Here is a 25396-nt window from a genome sequence, read left to right on the forward strand (position 1 = left end):
CCCCACAGGCCTAGTGGAGATAATAACAAGAGTCAACAGCCACAATAGTGAGGCTGTACTCATGCAGATCAGTGCTTTACGCTAAACGCAGTGGTGGAGGAAGTATTGAGATATTTTTCTTCAGTAAAAGCAGCAATAAAACAATATAAAGATACTGTATTACTCTATTATTAAATTAAAGTCCTGCATTCATAGTCTTACTTAAGTAGAAGTAAAACAAAAAGTATTAATATCTAAATGTATGAATGCATTAATAATTTTGATCCTCAAAGTAACTACCGCTTTTAAATGCATAGAGTGGAGTAAAAAGCACAGTATTTATTTCCTGAAATGTAATAGAGAAGATGTATGAAGTAGTACAAAAGGAAAAAAGAATTTACTTAAGTACAGTCCTCAAGTAAATGTAGTTAGTTACTTTCCATCACTTGAACATGTTCACAATAACAATGCAAACATGCTGATACTTAACAGGTAAAATCTATGCTTTCTTCCTCATCCTAGTTTAGCATGTTAGCATGCTAATGTTTGCCATTTGCCTTTGTTTTCCAGATCATAAAACAAATTGGACAAATTTGACCTGATGATGGCGCTTTATGAAAAGGTAAGGCATCACAATTTATTCTAAATATTTTATTTCAAGACAATCCATCTAACAGTTGTCGAGACATTTCACCAAAAAACAAAAGTGTCAACGTCATGTTTGGGATAGGAAAAGTCTGGGAATCATCATTAGAATTCATCCTCTGGGGACCATGAATGTCTGTACAACATTTTCTGGCAATTCATCCAATGGTTGTTGAGATATTTTAGTATGGACCAAAATGGTGAATCAACTGACCGACATTGCCTTCCACTGAGTCGTGTCATGATATTCCTTAAAACATGGAAGAACGTAGACTGCAGTAAGTAAGTAAGTAAGTAAAAGCCAATCAATGAAGCATAATCATACTTAATCTCTTCAGACACCCGCTGTGTATGATTTTGAGGAGCATGAGATGTAGTCGCATGCAAACCATGCACCGACCATAAATATAATTTCCCCCTGATTTTACCCAAACTGGACTAGACCAATAGGGAATTCTGCAGCAACGCTTGAGGCAGTCACCATCAACTCCATCATTAATGTAACACCATGATGGAATTTATAATGCGAGAAATGGTATTTAAATAGACTCGCTGAAAAGAGTTTTGGTGGTTAGTGTGGTGACTGTAGATACAGTACGTTATAATGCCTGTGATTTGGTCTGGAAATGACAGACATTTGCCTCCATGTTTCTTGCTTCTAGCTGTTCCTCAGCATGAACTTACTTTGCTGCTCACAGCTTGTCATTCTACTTAAACACAGGGTCAAGCACATGCACAGGGATGAATTAAGTCAAGTGCTTTCTTGATGGATAACAGTTAATAGCTATTTGGTAGCCTATAATAATGGCGGCTCACAGTCTCTTTTACACAGTGAAACATGATGTGACAGGAGGCTGAAATGGCCACTGCATAAAACCTCCATTACTTTACCACCGAGCTCTTTCAGTCTATTCAATCAGGGCTGGTTTAAGGCATAAGTCATATAGGCTAGAGCCGGTCCTGATGAAGTCCATTCGTTGATTGATGCAGTACACTGCATTTTATACCGTTAAATCAACCCTGTCCAAAAATGATGTTCCCATACGACAAAAGTGCATTGTGAATTACGTTTTGAGGAAACATATTTTGTCGCGGATCACGTATGTTTTTGCACCACAGTCTCATGGTAGTTCATGAAATAGTCACAAAATGTTAGCTATTTGATAGACACAAATTTCCCTTTTTTTGTGATGCTCAGCAAGACTTATCAACAACATATTTTTCTTGTGCTTTTTCCTACGAATGTCCAGCAATACGTGACACACATGTCAATTTCCGCTCCAGTCTTGTCAAAATAAAACTACTTAGTTAGGTTTAGGAAAAGATTGCGGTTTGGGTTAAAATAACACCGGAAGTTCCGTAACTTAAGTACAGAAGTTACGTGACAAAAACTACTTAGATAGTTTTAGAAAACAAATGTGGCTTGGCTTAACTGTAGCTTAAAGCTTCAGTGGGCAAAACTTTTTGGCATCATTGGGCAAAAATTACATAATAACCTTTCAGCATATTGTATTTCAAGGGTTCTGAGAGATTGTATGGGAACGTCATTTTGTAGGAGACAGGGTTGCATTTAATACAATTATGAAATACATTTTCGCATATGCTTTTAGCCATCTGTCAATCTTTGTAGCCGACAGAAGTTCCATGTTTTGTGTGTATGTGTGTGCTTGTGTCGATGTGCAGAATGAAAGTGAAAATGTCTTCACCCTGGCCCAAGTACATACATACATTAAGTATTAGCCTCCTACTCAAACATGTGGGTGGAAGCTTTTTTTCAATGTGTGTGTGTGACAAAATGAAAATACGGTAGCAGAGAGTCAAAGGTGGTAGACTGGTCTTAAAAGACTTTTTTTTTCTTTAGCAACATGTACTGTTACTATTAATGTCTACAGTGTGCCTTAGAGAAAAGGTACTTATGTTAAAGCATCTTCAGACTTCTTAGACCCAGAGACTTCTGTGACTGCATATGAATTGTGAGTCTTCAGTCAAAGTTGTTGAGTTCAATATTTTTTTTCAAAAAAGTGTTCAGTTCAATTTCCTCATAACTCTTTACAGACGAAATGTAATAAAAAATAATAAAAACAAGAATAATATTCCTCTTCTCTGTCCTCTTTTTCTTCTGTACCTGACACGCTGCAAGATCCAAGAGAGTTGTGGAACGATTACAAATCTGGACTATTACTCATGAAACAAAAATGACACACATCATTCACATTGGGGTGATATAGCACCTAACATTTTAGCCAAATATCTCCTGAAATATGGGGTCTACACCCACTTTCCTTCCTTTTTTTTTGATAGGTATGACTTTTGCTTTCTTTCTTTTTTTTCACAATTTCTCCCACATGGTTCATCCAACAATTGCAACCAAGTGAGCAGCTAGCTATTATTTGTGGGAGCCATCTCTGATGCTAACAAAAGAGGGAAGGTTTTTAGTCAAGGTGGGACAAAAGGCCCTTTCTGGGTAAAGCTTAGGTCTTCCAAGAATGTAATTTTTGTTTAAATCAAGTTCTAAAGTTACATTTCGGGCTAACACTGCCTTATTCCTTTGAACTGAGTGTAATCAACATCACCCCTCTCGGTAACACTTTATAATAACCATCATTTATAAAAGCTAAATTGATAGTTGATTAAACTCAGTTAATAGTTATTTTACTGTTAACAAACTAATAATAATTAATTAATAATATTTACAAATTATTACCAATGCTATAATTTGTTATTTTAACAGTTTATTGTTGCACACATTATAACATTTTATATATTATATAACAGGTATTTGTTAATTATGCACGCCAAGGGTAGAGTACGAGCAGGAAGGCATCTGATTGGTTCTTTCCAAGCAGACCGCGAGGTTGTGATTGGTAGACGATTTTACAGGATTACAGCAGCTACTGATGGCGGCTTTTTTCCAGTCCTTTTTCAGAGCTCATAAGTAATGGATCGCTGTCGGGGTGTAAAGACCATTTCAACCAATATAACAAATAGTGTATACTGGTTAACATGACGTGAACCCATCCTTTAACTATCAATTTATCATTTATAAATGCTGGTTATTATAAAGTGTTACCAAACTCTCAAATTAACAATGAAAAACAGGAGCCAGACAAACTTAGCTAAAGTGAATGGTTTCATCAGGACAAATTTCAAAACATACAGGCTTGCCAGCATTTTCAAAGTGTGACTTATCATTAACACATGCATGTAATTGTATTATTAACGTAAACCTAACTGCGGACGTTTGCATGGCAAACAAATGACACACGAAAATGCTAAAATGCGTACTCATGACATGCAGAATGTCTGTGTTATGTTATTTATACGCCTTTCCCATGAGATCGGGTCGATATTGTAGAAATAACTACATATCGGTAGTTAACACTGTTCAGATGTACCATACACTTTGTCTGATACACTGATAAGGCCTATATGATAGTATTACATATTTCTACTTAAATGTGTTGTGCCAATATAAAATTGTTGCTTAATGTAATTTATAAAGCCACCACACATAGCTTTGTATGTGTGCTAGTTTGGAACAGGATTGGGGGAGCTGATGCTTGTCCCGGTATTAAAGCACATCTGGCACGATGCCAGCTGATGCAGATTGGAACTGTATCTGTGAGATCAACTCTAGTATCCAGAGAGAAACACTGTCTGTGGTACATATTGCTTTTGTAATAGCCTATCGTCAGTTATCTGGGAACTGATTATGATCTCACAGAAATAGGATATATTCACTACAACTGCAGATTTTTTTGTAGTCCAAGCACACTACATGGAAAAATGAAAATCATGATAAAGTAAATTTTTCTTTTCAATTGAGCCTTAAGTGACCCCATTGCCATCTCTCTCTCTCTCTCTCTCCCTCTCTCACACACTTTCTCTTACACACACACACACACACACACACACACAGCTATTCTTTTTTGATTTATATTACATGAGATCAAAAAGACATAAATATAGGAGAACCAAGAGTCTTAAAAGTTCTCTAGACAGCCAAATGATAAATGTGTGTTACTGTGACTTTCTTTCTGCTGTATCTCAGGTAAAGAAAGGCACCTTAACTCAGGGGCTAGAGTCATTACTCTCAAACTGTACTGTGGTATGTCAAACTGCGTTGTATTACACTTCTGTTCATTTACTCGCTGTCAGTAACGTAATCAATTGGATTATCCAGCTCTGACAGAAATAGATCGCATGGGTTTCTTGGATTTTGTTTCTCAAAAGTCAGCGTGATAACCACTACCAGAACATTACCTCACGCAGTTTAGCGAGCTGTAGGTTATACAGTAAGACTGTGACTTCTAAAAACTTTCATTTAACAATACAATGATTTAACATAACATGTGATAAAAAACAAATCCAAATCTAGGCATATCATATTATGCCTTCAATGTTGGAACTGCAAGACTCCTCAAAGTTCCTAAATTTATACTTCGTTTGACAAAAAAAAAACTAATTCTACACAGGTTGAGGCTTGTTTACCAATTGTCACCATTGCACAGGGTTTGTGAAGTAAGGCAAAGCGAATTGACAGCATTGGCATTACATTATGGAGAAGACTTACATTTTCTTGACGACAAACACCTGATGATGTACCCAAATACAAAAAAACAAAAACAAACAGTTGAAACAATACATGTAAGGCCAGTAGTAAGGCAAATATCTAGATTGCGTCAGTGCCACAAGGAGAAAGGAAAACAAAGTTCGAGACATTATCTAATGAGTCTTAAGCCATCTAAACTTTCAGGTAGCAAATGACCATTCCTGTGCCTTCCGCCCAAAATGTCCTATTAGCCTGTTGTTACATGGTCTGCACAAAGAAACCTCATACTCAGTGAATATCTCCATTTGTCCTGCTATCTGAAGTTTGGTTCCCACTTCTAACCAGGCTTGTGAGACAATAGTATAACAGCATTTGTATCATTGTGTATCTCTGTGTCATCAGCGATCAAGTTGCCAATTAGTGTGGAAAAAAAAATTCTGTGTTTGATGGTAAGTACCTGGCAACCACTTGTTGTGAAGTGAATGCAATGGAGCGGGGGAGAGAGAATGCAACATTTAGTGGCTGAATGGTATCAATGTTATCAATAGCACTTTTAAGTCAATAGAGACATGAAAAAAATACTAAATCAGGGCTGTCAAAGTTAACACGATAATAACACGTTAACGCAAATCCGTTTTAACGCCACTAATTTCTTTAACGCATTAACAACTTGAGATTCTTTGGTTGTAGTGGGCTCAGTTTTAAAGCTAGAGTGAAGATACTGGCATCATATGAACCTAGAAAACCTGAGAAATCCATTGGTTCCAACCATGTCATACTAGCTTGTCGCAAAGGAGGCTAAGTAACGCTCCAAACTTGCGCTAAATTTTAGCGATGAAGAACTGGCAGGGGTCCCATGACCTCTGACCTGAAGATATGTGAATGTAAATGGGTTCTATGGGTACCCACGAGTCTCCCCTTTACAGACATGCCCACTTTATGATAATCACATGCAGTTTGGGGCAAGTCATAGTCAAGTCAGCACACTGACACACAGACAGCTGTTGTTGCCTGTTGGGCTGCAGTTTGCCATGTTATGATTTGAGCATATTTTTTATGCTAAATGCAGTACCTGTGAGGGTTTCTGGGCAATATTTGTTATTGTTTTGTGTTGTTAATTGATTGATTGAATTGACATAGATTTACATAAAGCAATTATATGTGTTTTGATAGAGTATGAAACACTTGACAAATCTCCCTTTAAGGTACATTTTGAACAGATAAAAAATGTGTAATTGATCGCGATTACCTATGGACAATCATGCCATTAATCAAATATTAAATATTTTAATTGATTGACAGCCCTATACAAAATTACTACTGGCATGATTATTGTATTGGGCTTTATATTGAAATGATGTTTCTAATATTTTGTCAAACTCATTCAAACACATGGAAGGACAAAAAAAATGGAAGATCACACTTATAATTTAATGCACCATAAAGTACAAGCTCAAAGTTTCACAGATATAGTATTAGTACATGGCTGTTTTGGATTACATAAGACCATATTTCTGGCCATTTAGTGTAAAAATCATCATTATTCAGTAGGAACTGCAGCCATGGCCGCTGTCCATGGTGCTGTTTACTGCTGCTGTTTACGCCTGCTCTGTTACTCAGTGGGTGGTTGAGTTGCTGTCGATGGTGCTGATTTTGACTGAGTCCACCATCATTGTTGGGTGTAACAATGTGGTTCACATGAGAAAAGAACCTGCTAATTATTCAATCACAGTCTGCACGCTGAGCAGTATCTGAATATTGATACAACTCTCTGCATGACACTTTGTGATTGGTATTCGTGGTGCGTTTTCACCCTTCACTGGAGCTTATATCTATAGTATAGTATGAATATTTCACAGTTTTCTCTGCTTGTTAGTAGCCAACTGTTGAGTCTTGTAAGTCAGTCACTCAGCCTACTGTCTTTTGCGGTAACACTTGTTTTGTTGTCTGCTCTATCTGCTATATGATAAATAATAATAAACCCTGGAAAAATCCTTATCTGCTTCATTGAGTCTCTGCACCTGGGACCAATTCTATTTTCTCTGACAAATACAATAAGTGCATGGAAGGTAAAACATTGTTATGTACAATTTTGAGCCATGCTAGAAACAATTTTGTACAGACACTCATGATTCCCAGAGGACTTTGGTGATTTCTTAACTTTTCCTCTAACGCCATCAGCAGGTTACATTTTTATTTATGTTTTGTGTATGGTGCTAATCAGCAAATATTAGAATGCCAACACATTAAACTAAGATAGTCAACATTATACCTGCTAAACATAACGCATTCTCACTTCCAACTTGTCAAATACCGCCGCTTGGTCAGTGGCCCTACGCTTCAAACTACAACGCTCTATGTTCCCCTCTAGTGTCAGTTTTGGATATGTCAGGGACGGCATGTCAGTTTTCGATCGTCACATGCATAAACTGTCTTTTCAAAATAAACTTCCAACATAGGTTTACTTAGTTTGTAGGTTTACTAAACTAAATCAAACTACTACGCTTCATAAAAGATCATGGTTTGGTGTAAAATAAATGTTTGTTACTTAAAAAAAATACGTTTGTTTTTGTCCCATGTGAAACCAAAAGTCAGAGTTGATGTGTCACGTAACTTCCGTACTTAAGTTGCTGCACTTTCCGAGTTATTTAAACTCAGACCACAATCTTTTCCTAAACCTAACTAGTTTTGTTACCTGAGCCTAACCAAGTTGATCTATTCCCAAGCCTTATAGAGTAGTTTTAGTTTGAAAAGAATGGCGTGGAAAATGACACGTGCGTTACGTGTTGCTGCACATTCTTAGAAAAACACACTAAAAATGCGTTGTTGAAGGTCGTGCTGAGCAACATGAAAAAAAAGGAAATTAGTGTCTATGTTCACAAATCAAAATAGATTAAATTCCCTCACTCACGAACTGCCATGAGACTCTGTTGAACAAGCGTACTTATTTTAATACTTATAAACGTCAGGTAAAATAAGTGCACGTTTACTTGAGTTCACATGGGACACAAAAGTTTGAGTTTGTTTGACCAAACCAACCACCCCGACCTCCCCCTGAACAGACTTTCTTGACTTTATACTACATCAGTTGCTCTAACCGTCTCATAATGATGCAGATGAGTTCACATTTGAGTTAGTTGAAAGCCTGGTGACATGGTAATATTGTGATATGGACCTAAATATTTGTTGATGGCTTCCGAATTCAAAATATTAAAGTTTGAAAATGTGAGAGCAAAACTATTCAGTACTTAGTTTGACTTAGTTTATGTACTATTCAGTACGTAAAGGGAGGCAGCAGGGACATTATATTCCATTAAAAAATTAAATTGATCCAACCTTATATATTTCAACTTTCATTTTAATTCATGTGTGATTTATTCTGCTCTGTCCCTAAAGTCTGGAGGTCCTAATCATATTCCAGAGGTAAAACGGAGTTTGATACAGTATGACGAATTTTCTTAATGTTCATTTGCTCTCCAGCCCACTTTTATGACATTGCTTTCCGTCTCTTATGCTGATAAACCAGATGCAGGGGCATACATACTGGCATGAATCCGTGCTCACAGTCACTCTAACACTAAAGAATGGACATACAGAAACACACACTCCCACACACTGATCAGATTCTCTTTTTTTAATTAGAGGCAGAGCTGCCTCTCTCCCACTCCCTCTCTTTGTTTTGTCTCACGCGGCCTCCACTTGCGACTCATGGCAATCTGTTCATTGTGCCATGATATTAGGTGATTAAAAATCACCATATTGGAAGATGAGGAGAGGAGAATGAAAAGGCAAAAAAAAAAAGAGAAATAAATGATGTGGTTGCTTCACCGGCAGAATACAGAATTTGCCAGATGCATCTGGCCTGCTATTGATATTCTAAACATCTTCCATGTGGTGAAAAACCCTCCATAAAATAAAGAAAAACAAATAGATCAACAAAAATCATAATAGCAACCCCCAGGACAAACAAACCCCATGCTACTTGTTCTAATTTACATCGGCGGTAGCTACTTAGAAGGCTGGTGAATGAGCGTTTCTCCGGTGTGAAGTAGCGATAACAAAACCCTTTCCCATTCACAATGCCCAGATAACAATGGCGATTCAAAGGATATCAAGAGTTTGATTTTCACGCTAAAAGTAAGGGAGGTGATGTGTGTAAATTGATAGACTGCAGCAGGTGTTACTTCAAAATTGTCAAAGGATGAAATAATGTATTTCATGTAGTCGAAGGATAATGAATTCGCTACCATTCATGGCAGCAACACGTGGGCAAATGGACAGAATGGAAGCAAGTCACAGCAATGGGCCTGCATCTGTGCAAGACATCAGATTCACCAGGCAGCCTAATGCTTCCTGATTTCCAACCCCGCCAGATACCATACATACCATTTCCCAATGCTTTCAAAACAACAGACGCTATTCATCACAGATTATCAGATTGAGAAATTCTTGATTCATCACATACCAACAGAGCCATTATGTTTAGATGGTAGAGGAAAACAGTGAAAGCAGGTGACTGAAACACAAATAATACACCAGGTTCCAATTTGTCACAACCAGTCACACTCAATACCTCTATTGTGAATTAAATATAAATTGTATATTTAATAATTTCAGAAATCAGCACCTACAGGATGTGTCAAGTCAATTTTATGTATGTAAGATAAGATTTCCAGACACTGAGCAACAGTAGCATTTATTCAGAGTGTCTGGCTACCTGGATTTTTTATAAAGTTGGAGTGTTGCTCAAGTGTCTGGTACCGCTAACACCATGATTTCGAAGCATGCCCGAGGGAGCCCGACCCAGAATGTATCTGTGTATTGCGCACAGTGGGTTCGTAGGATTGTTTAAGACTCGTATGATCCAAACATTTCCAATGACTCCAGAGCTTTGTAAAGTCCAAAAGTCAACAGTTATTTAAAAAAACATAGATGTAACAATTTCCAGAATTCACAACATGTTTTTATCGAACGAGTTAGTTCGGAGTTAGTTCGGATTCACCAAAGTCACACAATAACACAAACAAACTAACTGATTGAGGCCGTAGTAGACCAGTAACCACCGTGTTCTGAGAGGTACAATTTTCAATGGAGTCTGGTGGCTTTGACGAGAGCATAGATGAATACAACGGCTTCAGTTCCCCATCGGATAGGGCTGTCTGAAGGCAAGGTAAAGCAGTGAAAATATTCTAATTATAGCGTACTCTTAAACTGATATTGATTTTTAGCCTTTATTTTAGGTAGTTGCCGGCCCAGTACACAGCAGTACATTGCTTTGGTTCTGTATGGTAATTCCTGTCTGCTTCTCCAAGCTGGGGGCATGCCGACCGTCACAATACAATAGATTGTAGTTAATACACTGACTATGGATAAGTACCTCACAAAACCCAACTTCAAAACAACCAAACTATATATAAAGTTGATTGAATTAAAAAAAAAAATACTGGCTCATTTTATCCAATGAATAACTTTATTCAAATCGATGATGTTTTTTTCACAGGTTGATGTTGTCATAAAATATGACAGACATTCAAAGCTTCATCCGAAAGCTTCGAATGTAAATTTTTTTTTTATTCGGTACAGCCCTAATTAATATACAGTGAGTGAGCGATGAGTAATTTCATCACGTTCTCATCCCAACACGTTACTTTGTCAGCACCCTTTGGCATCACTTTCGAACGCACTGGGTAGCCCAGCATGTCAAACTATGACGCTCTACTACGGTCACAGTTTTAAACACCTGGTTTATGCTGTGAGTTCAAACAAAAAAACTTAGTTAGCTTTAGGAAAAAACATCATGGTACGTTTGTGAAGTGAAAATTAAATTTAACATTGTGAACACAAAGACAAAAAACACAGGACACGAACAGCGGCCTCCCGGATGAAAGCCCTGTGTTTGTTGGACCCGTCCACCAGCCCTCCCGCCCGCCCTATGTGTTTTTTTTCACTCTTAAAACTATGTCACCATACTCCCCGACCACTTTCTGAAGGCTTTTCTCGATGGGAAATCACTCTTCTTCAGACTGGCTTTGGTAAGATTTTGATTGACAGATGGTTCATCCAATCGCCTGCCAAGTATTTTTTTGATAGTGCCTGCCCTTTTCCGAACAGCTTCTAATGAAAGCTTATCAGATGGTTCTCTGTAACAAACCACAAGGAAGTGCTTGACATTTTACACATTAAAAGAAGAGAAGAAGAAGAAGAAGAAGAAGAAAAAAAAGAAGAAGAAGAAGAAGAAGAGGCGAAACAAGAGAGGACAACAGAAAAAAACAACTATCAAAATAGAAACAAAAGTAAACTTGTTTGTTCATGTAGTGGGGGGTGGTATTGTATTACATTAACAAAAAGAACAAAGACTGTGTGATGGAAATATGCCTGTTCCTCTGACAGCCATGTTCCCATGACAACTGTTGTTCTGGGTGACATAGGCGGAGACTTACTCTCAATCCTGGAGTCGCAGGGATACTTATAAACACACGCACATGCACACACGTACAATCCCTCCTCCTCAGCTTGATTCTCCACTTTTCACACCAAAAAGTATTTCAGTCCTCCCCTGCAGCCCGTCTCACCCCCTCCTCCCGTGTTTGTTCCTTCTCTTTCAACTTGGGGGGTTGTCATTTCTAAAATTCCCGCAAGTCAAATGACAACTAACATCTAGGCCTTTGTGTTGTTTCAAAAAGCTTTTGTCTCATAGGCGGCCTCCTTCTGTCTCCCAGTTCGCTCTTTCATGCCCTTTTTTTTGTGAGTTGTTCACTTTCTTTCTTTCCCTCTTTCTTTTGTCTTCTCTTTCTTGCTTTTCAGCACAGCAAACATTGAAAGGGATTTAATCGACAAGCGGTGCTCAATCAGCCAACAAATCAGCTCATTTGTCTGTTTGTGACTTTGCCCCGAGTCCTTTTCCGCGGCTGCTTCGAGCTCAACGTGGTGCTTTTCTGAAGCCCATCTCTGAGACCTCCTCGCACACAAACACACACACACCTTCCATAAACACCTCGCAGGCAGATGACAGAGACAGTTTATAAAGTCAGTGATCTGCTACTTTTTTTCAAAAGGATTATGATAGCTTTCAAATCTGTGCCCATTAGCACTGTAAGCATATGAACTACCACCGTGGGATTCACAAAAGACTGGAGAAGGTTTTCTTTTCAAAGAAGTCATCAGGTAGAAAAGAGGGCTGTCGGCACATCTGATACTGGCTTATTGCGGGTGCAAAAGTGAGTAATATGTATCTTGGGGAAAAAAATAATATATATCTCCAAACTGCTTAGTAAATAAATCACAGTGTATTCTCTGGCATCTTTGCCTCAGAATCTCATCAAAGTACAGTACTTTTTCCTATTAAGTTTTTGCAATGAGCATCGCTGCGGTGAGACTCTCCCTTTAGGTACTGTAAAAAATTTGAAAGACTTGTTTGTCTGGCATTGGTGGCTGCGAGGATTATTGCTGTATTAACTGCAACATAATACAGTAGTCGTGCAAAAGGAAATGTCAGAAATGTAGCAGTTTTCGTAATGTTTACTCATCAGTTTAGTGTGTTACCATGCTAACATTTGCTGAAATCCAAATTAGCTCTAATCCAGGTGGCAACCTCCAGGTCTGAACAGTGAAGCCAATGCAGAAGTGCCTTAAATTTGTAGTAAACAACACATTGTGGAAAATAAATCGGAGGACTAGCCACTTAGTCGCTTAAAAACTACTTGAGTCTAAGTGGGTCCTTTCAAAATAAAATTCTGTTTTCACAGGAAGTTAGGTTTAGGCAACACAACCACTTACGTAGGGTTAGGAAACGGTCGTGATTGACGTTAACTTCACTGACTAGCAACTCACGGGACTGAAGTGACAAAATTCGACATTAACCCTTTCACGATGTGTTTTCATGGAAATGTGAAAGTTAATTATAACATTTTGGTTGCCCAAAAATGTCTTGTTCAGCGTTCGGTTGTACTTCGTGTCCCTTCTGGTTGCAAATAACCAGGAAGGCGATGGCGTAAATGACGAACTTGAGGCTTCAAAACCGTAGTCCACAAACCAATGGGTGAATTCACTGTAGATCTTACACACTGGACCTTTAACGGCATTCGATAGAAAAATTTTCTGGGCTCTAAGCGAGCCTTGGGAGGTGAGTACTGTATAAAATGCATATTGTTTTTGAGTGAACTATTCCTTTAAGGTGAATGTGAGCATCTGTTACCTTTCCTCTTGTGACTGTGCTCTCTGTGCTGACACTGAGACAAACAAATGTGGTTGAAGATCCACTTTGTTTTGGAGAGCTGTGTGCAAACCCTACCCAGGACCAGGAAGTCATTCTAACAGATAATCCAATAAGCCGGTGCCATCCTGTTCCTGGCAGGGCTGCGTGGCAGTGCAGCCTGGTGAGTGAGAATAGTAGCTGGGAGGTGACAGGAAGAGTGTCTCCTCACCTCTCCGAGCCCTACTGGCACCCCCACCGCCACAGCTACCGTCTCCTGCCAAGTCATTCATTAACCCCAGCGGAGGGACTGCGGGAGGAGAGAGGAAGAAGGGGAGCGGAAGATGAGGAGAGCGGGGTCTCTGTGGGAGAGAATGAATAAACAGATAGAAGAGATAAAGAGAGAGGGAGAGAGAGAGAGAGAGGTAGCTTGTGAAGATGTGTAAGCAATTCTGTCCGAGCACAGTAATCCAAATACTATTCTTATTCATACATCTTGTTGCCACTGTCATCAATCACCTTTCCGGTGTTCTTTCTTAAACCGGCTAAAATTTGAATCACGTCCACATCCAACAGACTGGTGTGCAACGTTATGCCTGGAAAGCACTGACAGCCCTGCAGTGTATAGAATTAAAATGATTGGTGAAGAACTTTCTCCATGGTAGAACTGTATTTATGTTGGCGAGTCTGGGAGGAAACTGCATCTTATAATTCAAGCGAACAGTGCAGATAAGATAAGAGCTGGAGCAAAGTGAGAGCACGATTCTGAGAGAGAGAGAGAGTGGAGAGGAGTGGAGAGGAGAGGAGGAGTGTCATTCTTAAGTAGAAAAGCTGAGAATGATGTTAAAGTATGAGAGGAGAACAAAACTTCCGGACCGGCGGTGAGTTTGGAAGCAAAAGTAGTAGAGAAGGGAGGAGGAGAAGGGGGGAAAAAAAGGCTCGAAGGGAAAAGAAAAAGGCCATATCTGTGAGACTGGAGTTGTGTGGTATTTCAGTTGTCAGCCAGAGAAGTGAAAAGCCACACGAACACACATACACGGCCAAACACAAGGCTATTTCCTCCCCCTGCATCCTCTCACCTTTATGCTTTGTCCCTTGTGCTCGCTGCAGCACCTGCATACACACACTGATACACACACACACACACACACACCGCTCAGAGGAAACACTCTCTGATCCCATGGTGAGAGCGAATGGAAGGCCACTGCTCGCGTTTGGCCACCGGCTCTGTGCTTCCCGAGCCAGAGCCGGCTGTAGATGGCACTGTAGCACTGCAGAAAAACACGGCGCTCTCATAACACACACACACACACATACAGTATATATTGTGCATGCATGTGCACACATGATGATGCATACATGTGAAATCAGCAGCTTCAGATACAGATATTCCAGTATACTCAAGAGACGGCACATATGCGATGAAAATTAGCATCTCTTTGTATGTTTCATGTAACATGTCTGCACTATTCCAAGAAACACTACTTGCTCCTTGACAGTTCTGTAATGTCACTGGATAACAACGTGGGGATGATTTGCTTTGTTTCTCTCTGTGTGTCCTGGCGGCAGCGGATGGTAGACTCTGAGATGTATGTATGCACACACACACACACACACACACACACACACACACACACACACACACACACACACAACACGAGCACGATAAGCACATGCTAGAATTACAAGATTAAGTTTCAGTTTGTTATCGCAACTCTTGTGTCAAATGACACCTTATCTGTCTACAGTGTTATCGTCGGCGAAATGTCACTGGATGCAGACACCACAGTCAGCGTCTCTCTCTTTCTCTCTCGCCTTATGTCTCGTGAAAAAGGCACGCTCGACACTCGCATTGATACAATATTGAGATTAACAAAAAAAAAAAAACAGAAGGAAAAACAGACAGATTGCGAGAATGAGTTAAAGAGAGTGTGAAATGCAGATAATGAGAGAGAGAGAAACCGAGAAATGCTGAACTACAGGGCCTGTCCCTCTCAAGGCTGGAGAGTTGTGTTCAGAGGCGCCGAGTGTTCCGTTGCGTTGACTAGAGGAGAGAGGAAGGTTGCTGAAATAGATGACTCGCTCAGGGCTGTACACACACTCAGAACAGATGCAAACACAGCACTTCCTTAATAGTGTTCCTCGCACAGTAATAGTGGGAATACATCTGCAGGGTGAGTGTGTGTGTGTGTGTGTGTGTGTGTGTGTGTGTGTGTGTGTGTGTGTTTGGGTGTGTGACTGCATATGTGGATTTCAATCTCTTTGAACTCTTAACTTCTAAGCACAAAATGAAGTTCTCTGATGTGTGGGTTAAAGGAGTGAGGAAATTTGGGCAAAATGAACGCACTGTGTGCATGACTGTGTATGTGTGTGCGCACACCAGTCATATTAAAAGAACGTCTGGCATTCTGGAGGGATAATTGAAAATCTCTTCTGTGTGATGACGGATAAAGTACCGCAAAGCCTGTTGGGTAGTCCCTCTGTACCTCTGATACTTTAATACCTGCTTGAGCATAGAACATTTATACTTCTATAGGAATATGCACACACACGTTTTTGAGAAAAATTAGGGTTTCATTGACTTTCATAGACTGCGGTCTGAAAACCATTATTTCCAATGGTTAGCGCCACACCTTGACAGCTTTGCTGTGATGCTGTGATGTACAGCGAGCGCTGCTCAAACCGTGCAACGGTGTCGCGAGCAGTTCTTCTCCGCCGGGAAAAGACATTTGGTGTAGCTGTGTTGCCGTCCGGGTGGTAACAGTAGGGCTTATATACGCTGTACAGTCAGCAGCGGAACATAATCATGATTGGCCCCGGTGAACATTTTTTTCTCTGGCCCTCGCCCCAAATGTAAGTGCGCACGCTCATGCGCACACACGCACACACACACACACGCACATACACAAAACCACTCCAGACAATTGCAAAGCAGACAATTGCTATGCCACCATGGAGAAGCTCACCATGCAACTCTTATCCTGCAAACCAGCCTTAGATCAGCACCACGGACAGCAGCCAGATCGCAAATTTATCAACACTAACTTAACATCATGCCCTGGACTCAGCAGCCAAATGTTATCACAGACACAGATTTCAGTAGGCGCACATTTTCCAACATATGAATCAACAATTAAATCTCTGATCCCACTCCATAATGACAAAAAGAAACCAGGACTCACCCATTACAAATTTATCCAACACAGTCTCAAAAAGTCACAAATTAACATGTTTTACCTCTTCTGTTTAATCTCGTACCTAAAGAATAAAGTATAAAAAAGACAATTTGTGATCTTGGCAGGAGTTATGTCGTGGAATTGTGGCAAAGTAATTGTGCACAGCTACCCGAAGTTATCACAGTGAGGTTGCCAGGTGTCATACTTTCATGCCTGTACAGAGACCAAAACCAGCCTCTCACAGAAATACGTAAAATGACCACGATCTCTTAACAGCGCATTATGTGGGGGTGGCATGTAATGTGTTAAAATTACGAGTCGGCAACCACGGAAACAATGCCAATGGAAAGTCAATCAGGATCCTTTGTCATGGTGGACACACAAATTCCCATTTCCAACAGAAATAGGTTTGGATCAAACTCTGCATAGGGAAGAGGTCAGGGTAGACGGATTGGTCAAACACAGGACTTTCACCCAGGAGACTGTTTTTCTGTCCAGTGGAAAACCAAAAGTCAACGTTAAGTTGTTTTAAAATGACATAGGCTATACAAGTTACGTAATAAATATAGTTCTTTTAACTCAAACCATGATTTTTTTCTTTCGTAAACCTAAGCACGTTTAATTGTTTCTGCAGTGGTGGCACATGATTTTTGAATTTTTCAATAAATACTTGCAATACACAACCCTAAAATGACAAACTGTAATTTTTTACATCACTGTTCATAAACAAACAAACCAGCGCCACACCACTAGCTAGCTAAAAAGACTACAGCCACTCTAGCAACTCAACTCTGTACATAGTAGGCATAGCAGTTCTCTGAGATTACAGGTTAATGCCCTCCACCACCATCTTGGTTTAGAGATGATGATTCATTTTGCAGTATATCCCAAAGTCAAAGTATTAGACAAACGTGATGCTGGTGATGGCGCTAGATGAAAAGTACAAAATGTCATGACAATCCATCCAATAAATGTTGAGATATTTTATTTTGGACCAGAGTGGAGGACCAACTGACTATCCTGCTGCCAATGTGATTAAAAAGACACAGGAAAAACCTACATTCCCTGACTACAGCTTGACGCATATGTTTTACATAATATGTGTGAGAAAGAAAGCAAATAAGCACATTTCCCAAAATGTTGAACTATTCCTTTAAGTGCAGCACGTTTAAATTCCATAAAATGCATAGATTACCTGTAGAGGTTGGCCCTTTTAGAATTCTGTTTTCCTGTGTTAAGGCCACCACATGCTTTTGAAATAATCATAATCTATAGCGCAGTGCCAAATGAGGGTCCTTTCTTCACAATGACCCATTAGTTAAAGTCTGTGACTTGAAAAAGGATGCATGATTCATGAGCACACTGGAGAGCCAATCCTATTTTTAAGTCCACACTGGACCAGTCATTTCCATAAATTTCCCTGGTTTGCATATGAGTGCAGACTGTTGTGAGCCTCAGCCAGAGGGCCAGGGGTGGAAGTGGTGCACTTGTGGTGAAAGACCCTTAATGCGAAATGGCTCTTCTTTTCTTTTTTTTACCCCCCATTTTTCCATCACTTCCATTCCAAACGTTGGCCCCGGCTTACCCTTTCACCTACACATTCTCTACTCGGCCCTCTTACCCACCTCATGCTGTTACACCTCTATCAAACACCACTCTCCGATTTAACCTCCCTTCACCCTTCAGTCTGTCCATCCTCATTCCGCTGCATTTTTCTCTCACTGTCCGCACCATCTCCCTCTCTATCCTAATAATTCTCTGTCTTCCTCCATCTCTCTCTTCCTCTTCCTCACTCGATCCTTCCATCTATCCCTCATTCCCCTCCATCCCATTTTTCTCTCTAATCCATATTCATGTAATTTCTATATGGCAGCCTGGGGCTGCTGTTAGGGACTGTTACTTTGTGTTAAAGGTCTTGAAAGCCCGCCTGATTTACAGTAATAACTTGGGATATATCCAGAAATACCATTATCGAAGCATGCACGCTCTCACACGCAGACACAAACACACACACGCAGCGAGCTATTTCCTACCTCCTATAGCTACCTTCTGTCCTCTATCTTGCTTGCAATTTTCGGTGTACTTCTTAGGCTGAGCTGCTGTAACAATCAGGCATACAATCCAACACAAATATGACTTTTAATGGAATCCCAAGGGAGCGTGTGTGGTCTGTCTGCTTGTGGCTTTGTGTATTTTCCTGTGTGCATCTGTTTTCCTTTACTTGCATGTTTGAAGCTGTGAGGTAAATGGGAAATGTGGATATTAAAGAGCCATCAATTCACGCAGCAACGAGGGAGAATTGATTGAATTTGCTTGGAGTTACAATAACTACACAGGTACTGAGAAAAATCAAAGCTCGCTTGATGCACGAGGTGTCATTGCCTAAGTCGTGTAGTAAGCCAGTGGGATTTGATACAAATGATTTGTTCTGAACAGCACAATTAGCTGTTTTCATCGGGGATCTGATGATTTAAGCTGTCATCAACTGTGGCAATCTTGGTGTGATAATGCCGGCGGGGTCACACAGCTGTCACACAAGAACAAGTGACCTATAATGTAAGTATGCACACATACTTCACATGCAGTGCAGCATGCCTAAGACTGAAATAGATAGAATCTGACAGAGAGAAAGACAGAAATAAGCTTTTCACATATAATATAACCTGTGAATGTTCTGGCAATTTGACAATTCATAACCTATTAATAAATAATAGCCAATCAGTAATTAATTATCATCCAAAGGCAAACAGTATTGCCTCTACAACATTTGTGTTCTGTGTGAACCTGCTTCCGATTCAGCCCTCTACTTCATGGCACCATCAGTGATGTTCTGTCTTTGATGAATAATGAACATCCAGCACCAACCAGGAACACAGAGAAGACCGGGATCATCAGCCAACTGAAAAGACCATTGTGTATCTGCCCCTAAACTAGTCACTATTTTACTTTCTGCATGTGTTAAATAAAGATGTAATGTTTAAATAATACCCCATTTACACTAAGCCACTTCTTGTGTCATGGGCAAATGTGATAGCTATGTGATAGCTATGGGATGTAAGCAAAAATGTGTAACAGCGTCCAAGAATTATTAGAGACTTATTAGAGAATTAGAGAATTGCTCAAGCCTTTGTTTGGCTTGTGGACTATCCATGTGAGTTCTCCACAAGTTTGTGTATGTTTATGCATAAGCATTATTTTCAACCTAGTTAAACTGAACTGTTTTAAATAAACTGCTACAATGCAAAAGTTATTATTCGTTTGACGTTTGTCATGAGTTGCCTGTGTTAACGTATCCTCATAAGAGTTTGTATTACGAAAAATAATTTAATAATTTTTATGTGCGTTTTCCTGCAAATGTCCAACAACACGAGCGATCAGTGCACCTGTGCAAGCCCCTGTGGTGTTTAGGCAACAAAACTACTTGGTTGGGTTGAGGAAAAGATTGTGGTAGATCGAGGTTTGGGTTAAAATAACTACGGAAGTGGCGTTACTGAAGTACGGAAATTACGTAACAAAAAAGTCAACGTTTGGGTTAAAATAACTACGGAAGGGGCGTTGCTTAAGCACGGAAGTTATGTAAAAAATAAGTCAACTTTTAGGTTCAAATAACTAAAAAAGGGGCGTTACTTAAGCACGGAAGTTATGTAACAAATAAGTCAATGTTTGGGTAAAATAACTACGGAAAGGGTGTTATCTAAGTACGGAGGTTACGTAACAAATAAGTTAACGTTTGGGTAAAACAACTATGGAAGTGGCGTTACCTAAGTACGGAGGTTACGTAACAAATAAGTCAACGTTTGGGTTAAAATAACTAAGAAAGGGGCGTTACTTAAGCACGGAAGTTATGTAACAAATAAGTCAATGTTTAGGTAAAATAACTACGGAAAGGGCGTTACCTAAGTACGGAGGTTACGTAACAAATAAGTCAACGTTTGGGTGAAATAACTATGGAAGTGGCATTACTTGAGTATGGAAGTTATGTGACATATAAATCGACGTTGACTACGTGGACTTTGTTCCTGGCTCATGATTACGTGGATTACGTACAAATTGATTAACCGGGTTAATATAAAAATTTATTAAGTGGGTTGTATACAAATCATAGTGTAATACTTTTACATTGTATGAGAATAGTCTGCCTGAGTAACTTCAGGTGCATTACCACCAACCACTGGACTGGAGTCAGGCCCTGATTTGCACGTAGCCCGGGAAAACAAAGATTGATTTTAATTAAGGTGTATACAATTGTACCTAGATTTTAGACTCTTGAAATGTGTGAAGTGTATTACAATGGAAAATGACAGCTTTGTAATTGTTGGAAGGCATATTTTTTTTAACTTTTGATGGAGCTATACTAACAATGTCCTGCTGTTTTAGTCTTCATGCTAAGCTAGGCTTAGACACATTCTATACTTATCCCATGTCACTGTGCTTTTGAGGGAAAACAACAGCCCTCAAGCCCCCAAATTTCCCAAAATGTTTGATTGTTCATTTACGTTTTCAGGGTGGTGGGAAAGAATCACGCTGTGCCTGATCACTCAAACTGATATCCCAGCAGGATCTCACCAATGGCAGGTGTTGTGCTTTGCCTCCTCATCGGCCACCAGGGACCAAGTCCAAAAAACGTCCTCCATGCTCCAGCAAATATCTGAGGACCTGACGAAGCTTTTTGCTGACATGGACAGAGACTTTTACTGCAGAGAGGGCCTTCAAAATCCGCCAGCAGAGAAAGGCAACGAACGCAATGGTAAAGTGAAGTACACGCTGGAGTCTCAAAATGACTGTCTACATCTACAGTATAACACTACAATCATTAGTATCAAAGACCAAATGTTACTTGCAGCAGTGTGGCAGGCCACAGATGGAGGCAGCAGGTTACCATCTTCCTCTTTCATGGACATCTGTGAGGTGAGAGATTATCCCAGTGTTTAGTGGCATTTTTCTCAGAAGAAAACAAGTGAAACCTTTGAATACACCTCCTGTGCTCTGAGCCACCTCAATTTTCATTGCTTTTTCTCTTCCCTTTTACCTGCTCGCTTTTAGTATCATGCAGCACTTTGTGCCTACTTATCAAATCTTTCAAACCTGTTATGAGTTTTTATATAGCAGAAGGTGCATCAGCGGAGATCCATAATGTATGTTGTTTTCATTCCTCATATGTTTTCTTTCACTTCAGTATTTGTGTTTATACACTAACATCATCGGCTGCTCGGTTTGTTTTGGATACATCACATAAACAGCAGCTACATAATTGGTCTTTTGGTTATTATACTTTTAATGGACCAAATGAAAATTATAACAATACATGTCACAATACAACAAAATAATGACATGCATTTTATGAGACTGTGAGTGAAAAGTTATCTTGCACGGCAGCAAGTAATGAGTTTGTGTCCGGCAAGCCAGATCACGCACCAATCAGCGTCCTGTGAGGAGCTACTGGCAGCTACAGGCGTGGCTTACATGTGTGTCTGAGGTGACACGGAGAGGCGACTGTTAGTTCTAAACAACAATGGTGGTTCCTGAAGAGAACAGCGTAGATGCTGCAATAGAATCAGTTACATCAGAACTTGTTTCTTCACTGAAAGAAGGGCAAAGAACGGCACTGAAGGCTTTTCTCGATGGCAAAGATGATTTTGCTCTTTTCCCGAGCGAGAGAGTTTGATTGACAGATTGACTTTCCATGTATTTTGTGAAAGTGCCTGCCCTTTTCCAAACAGTTTCCAATGATGGCTTCTCAGATGGTTCTGTGTAACAAACCATCTGGCAGGTCAAGTTACGTGAAACAACCCAGTCTCACAGGAAGGCGTAGAAATAACAGTACATATTTCAGCCTTTTTGTTTGTACGCCACGCAAAAGTCCGTAGTTAGGTTTAGGTAAGAAAACCATTTAGTTAGGGTAAGGAAAAACGTCATGGTGGGGCTTAAAATATGTACGGAAACTAAATAAAATATGTACGGAAACAACATAACCCAATTACGGAAAAACATCACAAACGTCAATAAAAAAACACAAGGATTATATATATATATATATATATATATAATAGCGTATATATAATAACGTAACTTACAAAACAAAACACCGATCCACAATGGTCTCGAACACAGGTCTGCTTTTTAAAAGTCCGGGGTTTGTTGGAACCCATCCGCCTTCCAAACAACCCACTCCCCCGCCCACCATAAGTGGTCTTTCTCACTTTTTATAGTACATCACTAACTCTTACCGTAGCATTTATACGCGGATGCGTTTACATTGCAGTCAGTACAGGATGCATGGCGTACAAATGACATGCAGAAATCAAGAAAGGCGTACTTATTGCACGCTAAACACTTTGCACATTATCGTGGCATTTATACGTCCTTTTGTGCGACCGGGCTGCGTTAAAAGGCCCTCTTTCACAAAACTGGTCGTGTCTAGAAGGTAACCCCCACATTGCGAAAGCTTGCAAAAACTCTTTGCGAGACTTGCTGCCAGACGAACTATCCTAACCTTAAACATTTAAGGTCAATGCCTAGCGTTAACCATTCCAGATCAATGCCTAACCGTAAGTAATGGAGTTCAATGTCTATAACCTTTACCATCTTGCGAGAGTTTCACAATTTGCACTTTATCTTCTAGACACGACCCACAAAATCGTCTACAGGGCATTTCCCCATAATGCTTTAGGACTACACTACAACATAACACCAAACACACATCAACACACAACCAGGATGGCAAGATGACAAACTAACAAAGTTAATTATGATCTAAATTTTAGGTTAACTAGATGTATGTTACAAAGGCCTAGTTCTGCCTATAGCACCCTCGGCCAACTGGCACTTAAAACAGAAACATGATCAATTGCAGCTGCTTTCATTGATGTATCAGGTGGGCTCATGTTTAAGACTTACTTATGTCCAGACCAAACAAAGGGAAACTTAAAAGGAAATGTCAAATTAGAGGCTAATTTCAGCTCTTGTTTTTAGCCGTTAACTAGTACTTAATAATTTCTTACAGAGCATAATAAGTGAGCACGATAAATGATTCATGTTCTTTCACATATATGTGACATTTCCATGCAAACATTGCCTTTTTCCCACATTTCCCACTAGGTATACTTCTAGCTGCTGCTCATGATTGCGACTGACAATAAATTACTTCCGCTCAGCTGGCTTTAAACAGTAAATGTTTTATGCCATTCTCAACCCACACTCAACCCCCCGGAGCAGCCACCACACCATGTGCATTTTTAATGACTGTTGCTTAATTAAAATTTTGTTGAATATACATAAATGCGGTGCACTGACCTTTTTGTGAATCTCTGCAATTCACCTTGAGATCTGGCTTTAATGGTGAAATTAATTGGAGAGGTCAAAACAGGACAAGCAGCCGGAGATTCTCAACTCTGAAAACAAGTGTGCACGCATGGATTCACATTTGGGCATAACGAACACACACACACACACGCACGCACGCACGTGCACAACCACGGAGGGATAATCAAATATGAAGAAAAACAAAGGTTATTCTTTTATACCAAAACAAAAGCAAAGCAAACAAAAACACACCAAATGAGATGAGGAAGGAGTTGTCATCTGCTCCCAAACAGTTGAGACTCAATTAAAAGTTTCTTCGTCCCGCTAATGACAAATTACATTAGTGATGGAGGGAGTGATTGAGAGACAGGGAGGAAGCCACAGTGTCCCTGATTGCTTCTGGAATGAGGGGAGCTATCAGGGCCAGTTTGGGAAGATGGCTCCCCCTGCACACGTGTGATATTGTAAGATCGCGCACATTTTTGTTCTCTTTGCCTAACGTGCATACACCCGCGCGCATATGCGTCGACTTGTCACTGGAATACAAAGCCTGTCCTGCTAACAAGAAGGGGGGAGGCTGGACGAGGGCAAACGCGAGGGATTTAAAAATCAAGGGATAGAGAGAGACAGATAGAAAGACAGCAATCCCCTAAACTGTAATGAGCCCCCCCATCCATTTTTTTCCCTTTGCTTTCCTCGTCTCCCTTGGTTCCTTCCTTCTGATGAAAAGGGGAAAGGTAGACAATGGAAGCTATCAAGGAAACACAATGGGAACTCGTTATTGTGGTGTCGTATAACTCCTGTTGGCTGAGTTGACGTTTGAGTGGCAGCGGAGAAAAGGTACAACTTTAATCGTTGACTGCTTAAAGGAAAATTACACTTTACAACACTTAGACTTCTCAGAAGAGAGGGAGGGAAATGGCTGTTGGCAATGATTGCACAAAGAAAGAGGAACATTTAGTATTATTTCTCAACTACCGTAACTATTACAGGCGTTGACAAGAAATAGATACTGAGCTGACATGATTATTTGCTACATCTGCATTTCTATCTCCTAGCCTCAACCATCACATCATTTTGCATTAATGTAAAGCATTATAATAGCTCTCCAATAACAATAGCCTTTGTACACCAGAAAACAATGGTAAGGATTAGGCAACAAAACTACTTTGTTAGGTTTAGGAAAAAATCAACTTGGTTAGGATTAGGCAACAAAACTACTTGGGTAGGTTTATGAAAAGATCAACTTGGTTCAGATTACGCAACAAAACTTCTTAGTTAGGTTTAGGCAAGAAAACTACTCAGGTAGGCATAGGAAAATATCGTGGTTTGACCTAAAACAACTCTGGAATTGGTGTTTCTTAAGTACGTGACAAATAAATCAACGTTGACATCTGGTTTCACATGGGACACGAACACCGGTCTCCTGGGCAAAATTTGGTGATTTTTGATTACACACAAATTGATTTTGTGGGATATACAGAAATTACAGTGCATTACTTGTCGTAGGTATAGTTACGAATAGCGTATGAGACCTGCTTGGACACGTAT

Source organism: Sebastes fasciatus, chromosome 3, assembly GCF_043250625.1.
Source record: "Sebastes fasciatus isolate fSebFas1 chromosome 3, fSebFas1.pri, whole genome shotgun sequence".
NCBI classification, from domain to species: domain Eukaryota; kingdom Metazoa; phylum Chordata; class Actinopteri; order Perciformes; family Sebastidae; genus Sebastes; species Sebastes fasciatus.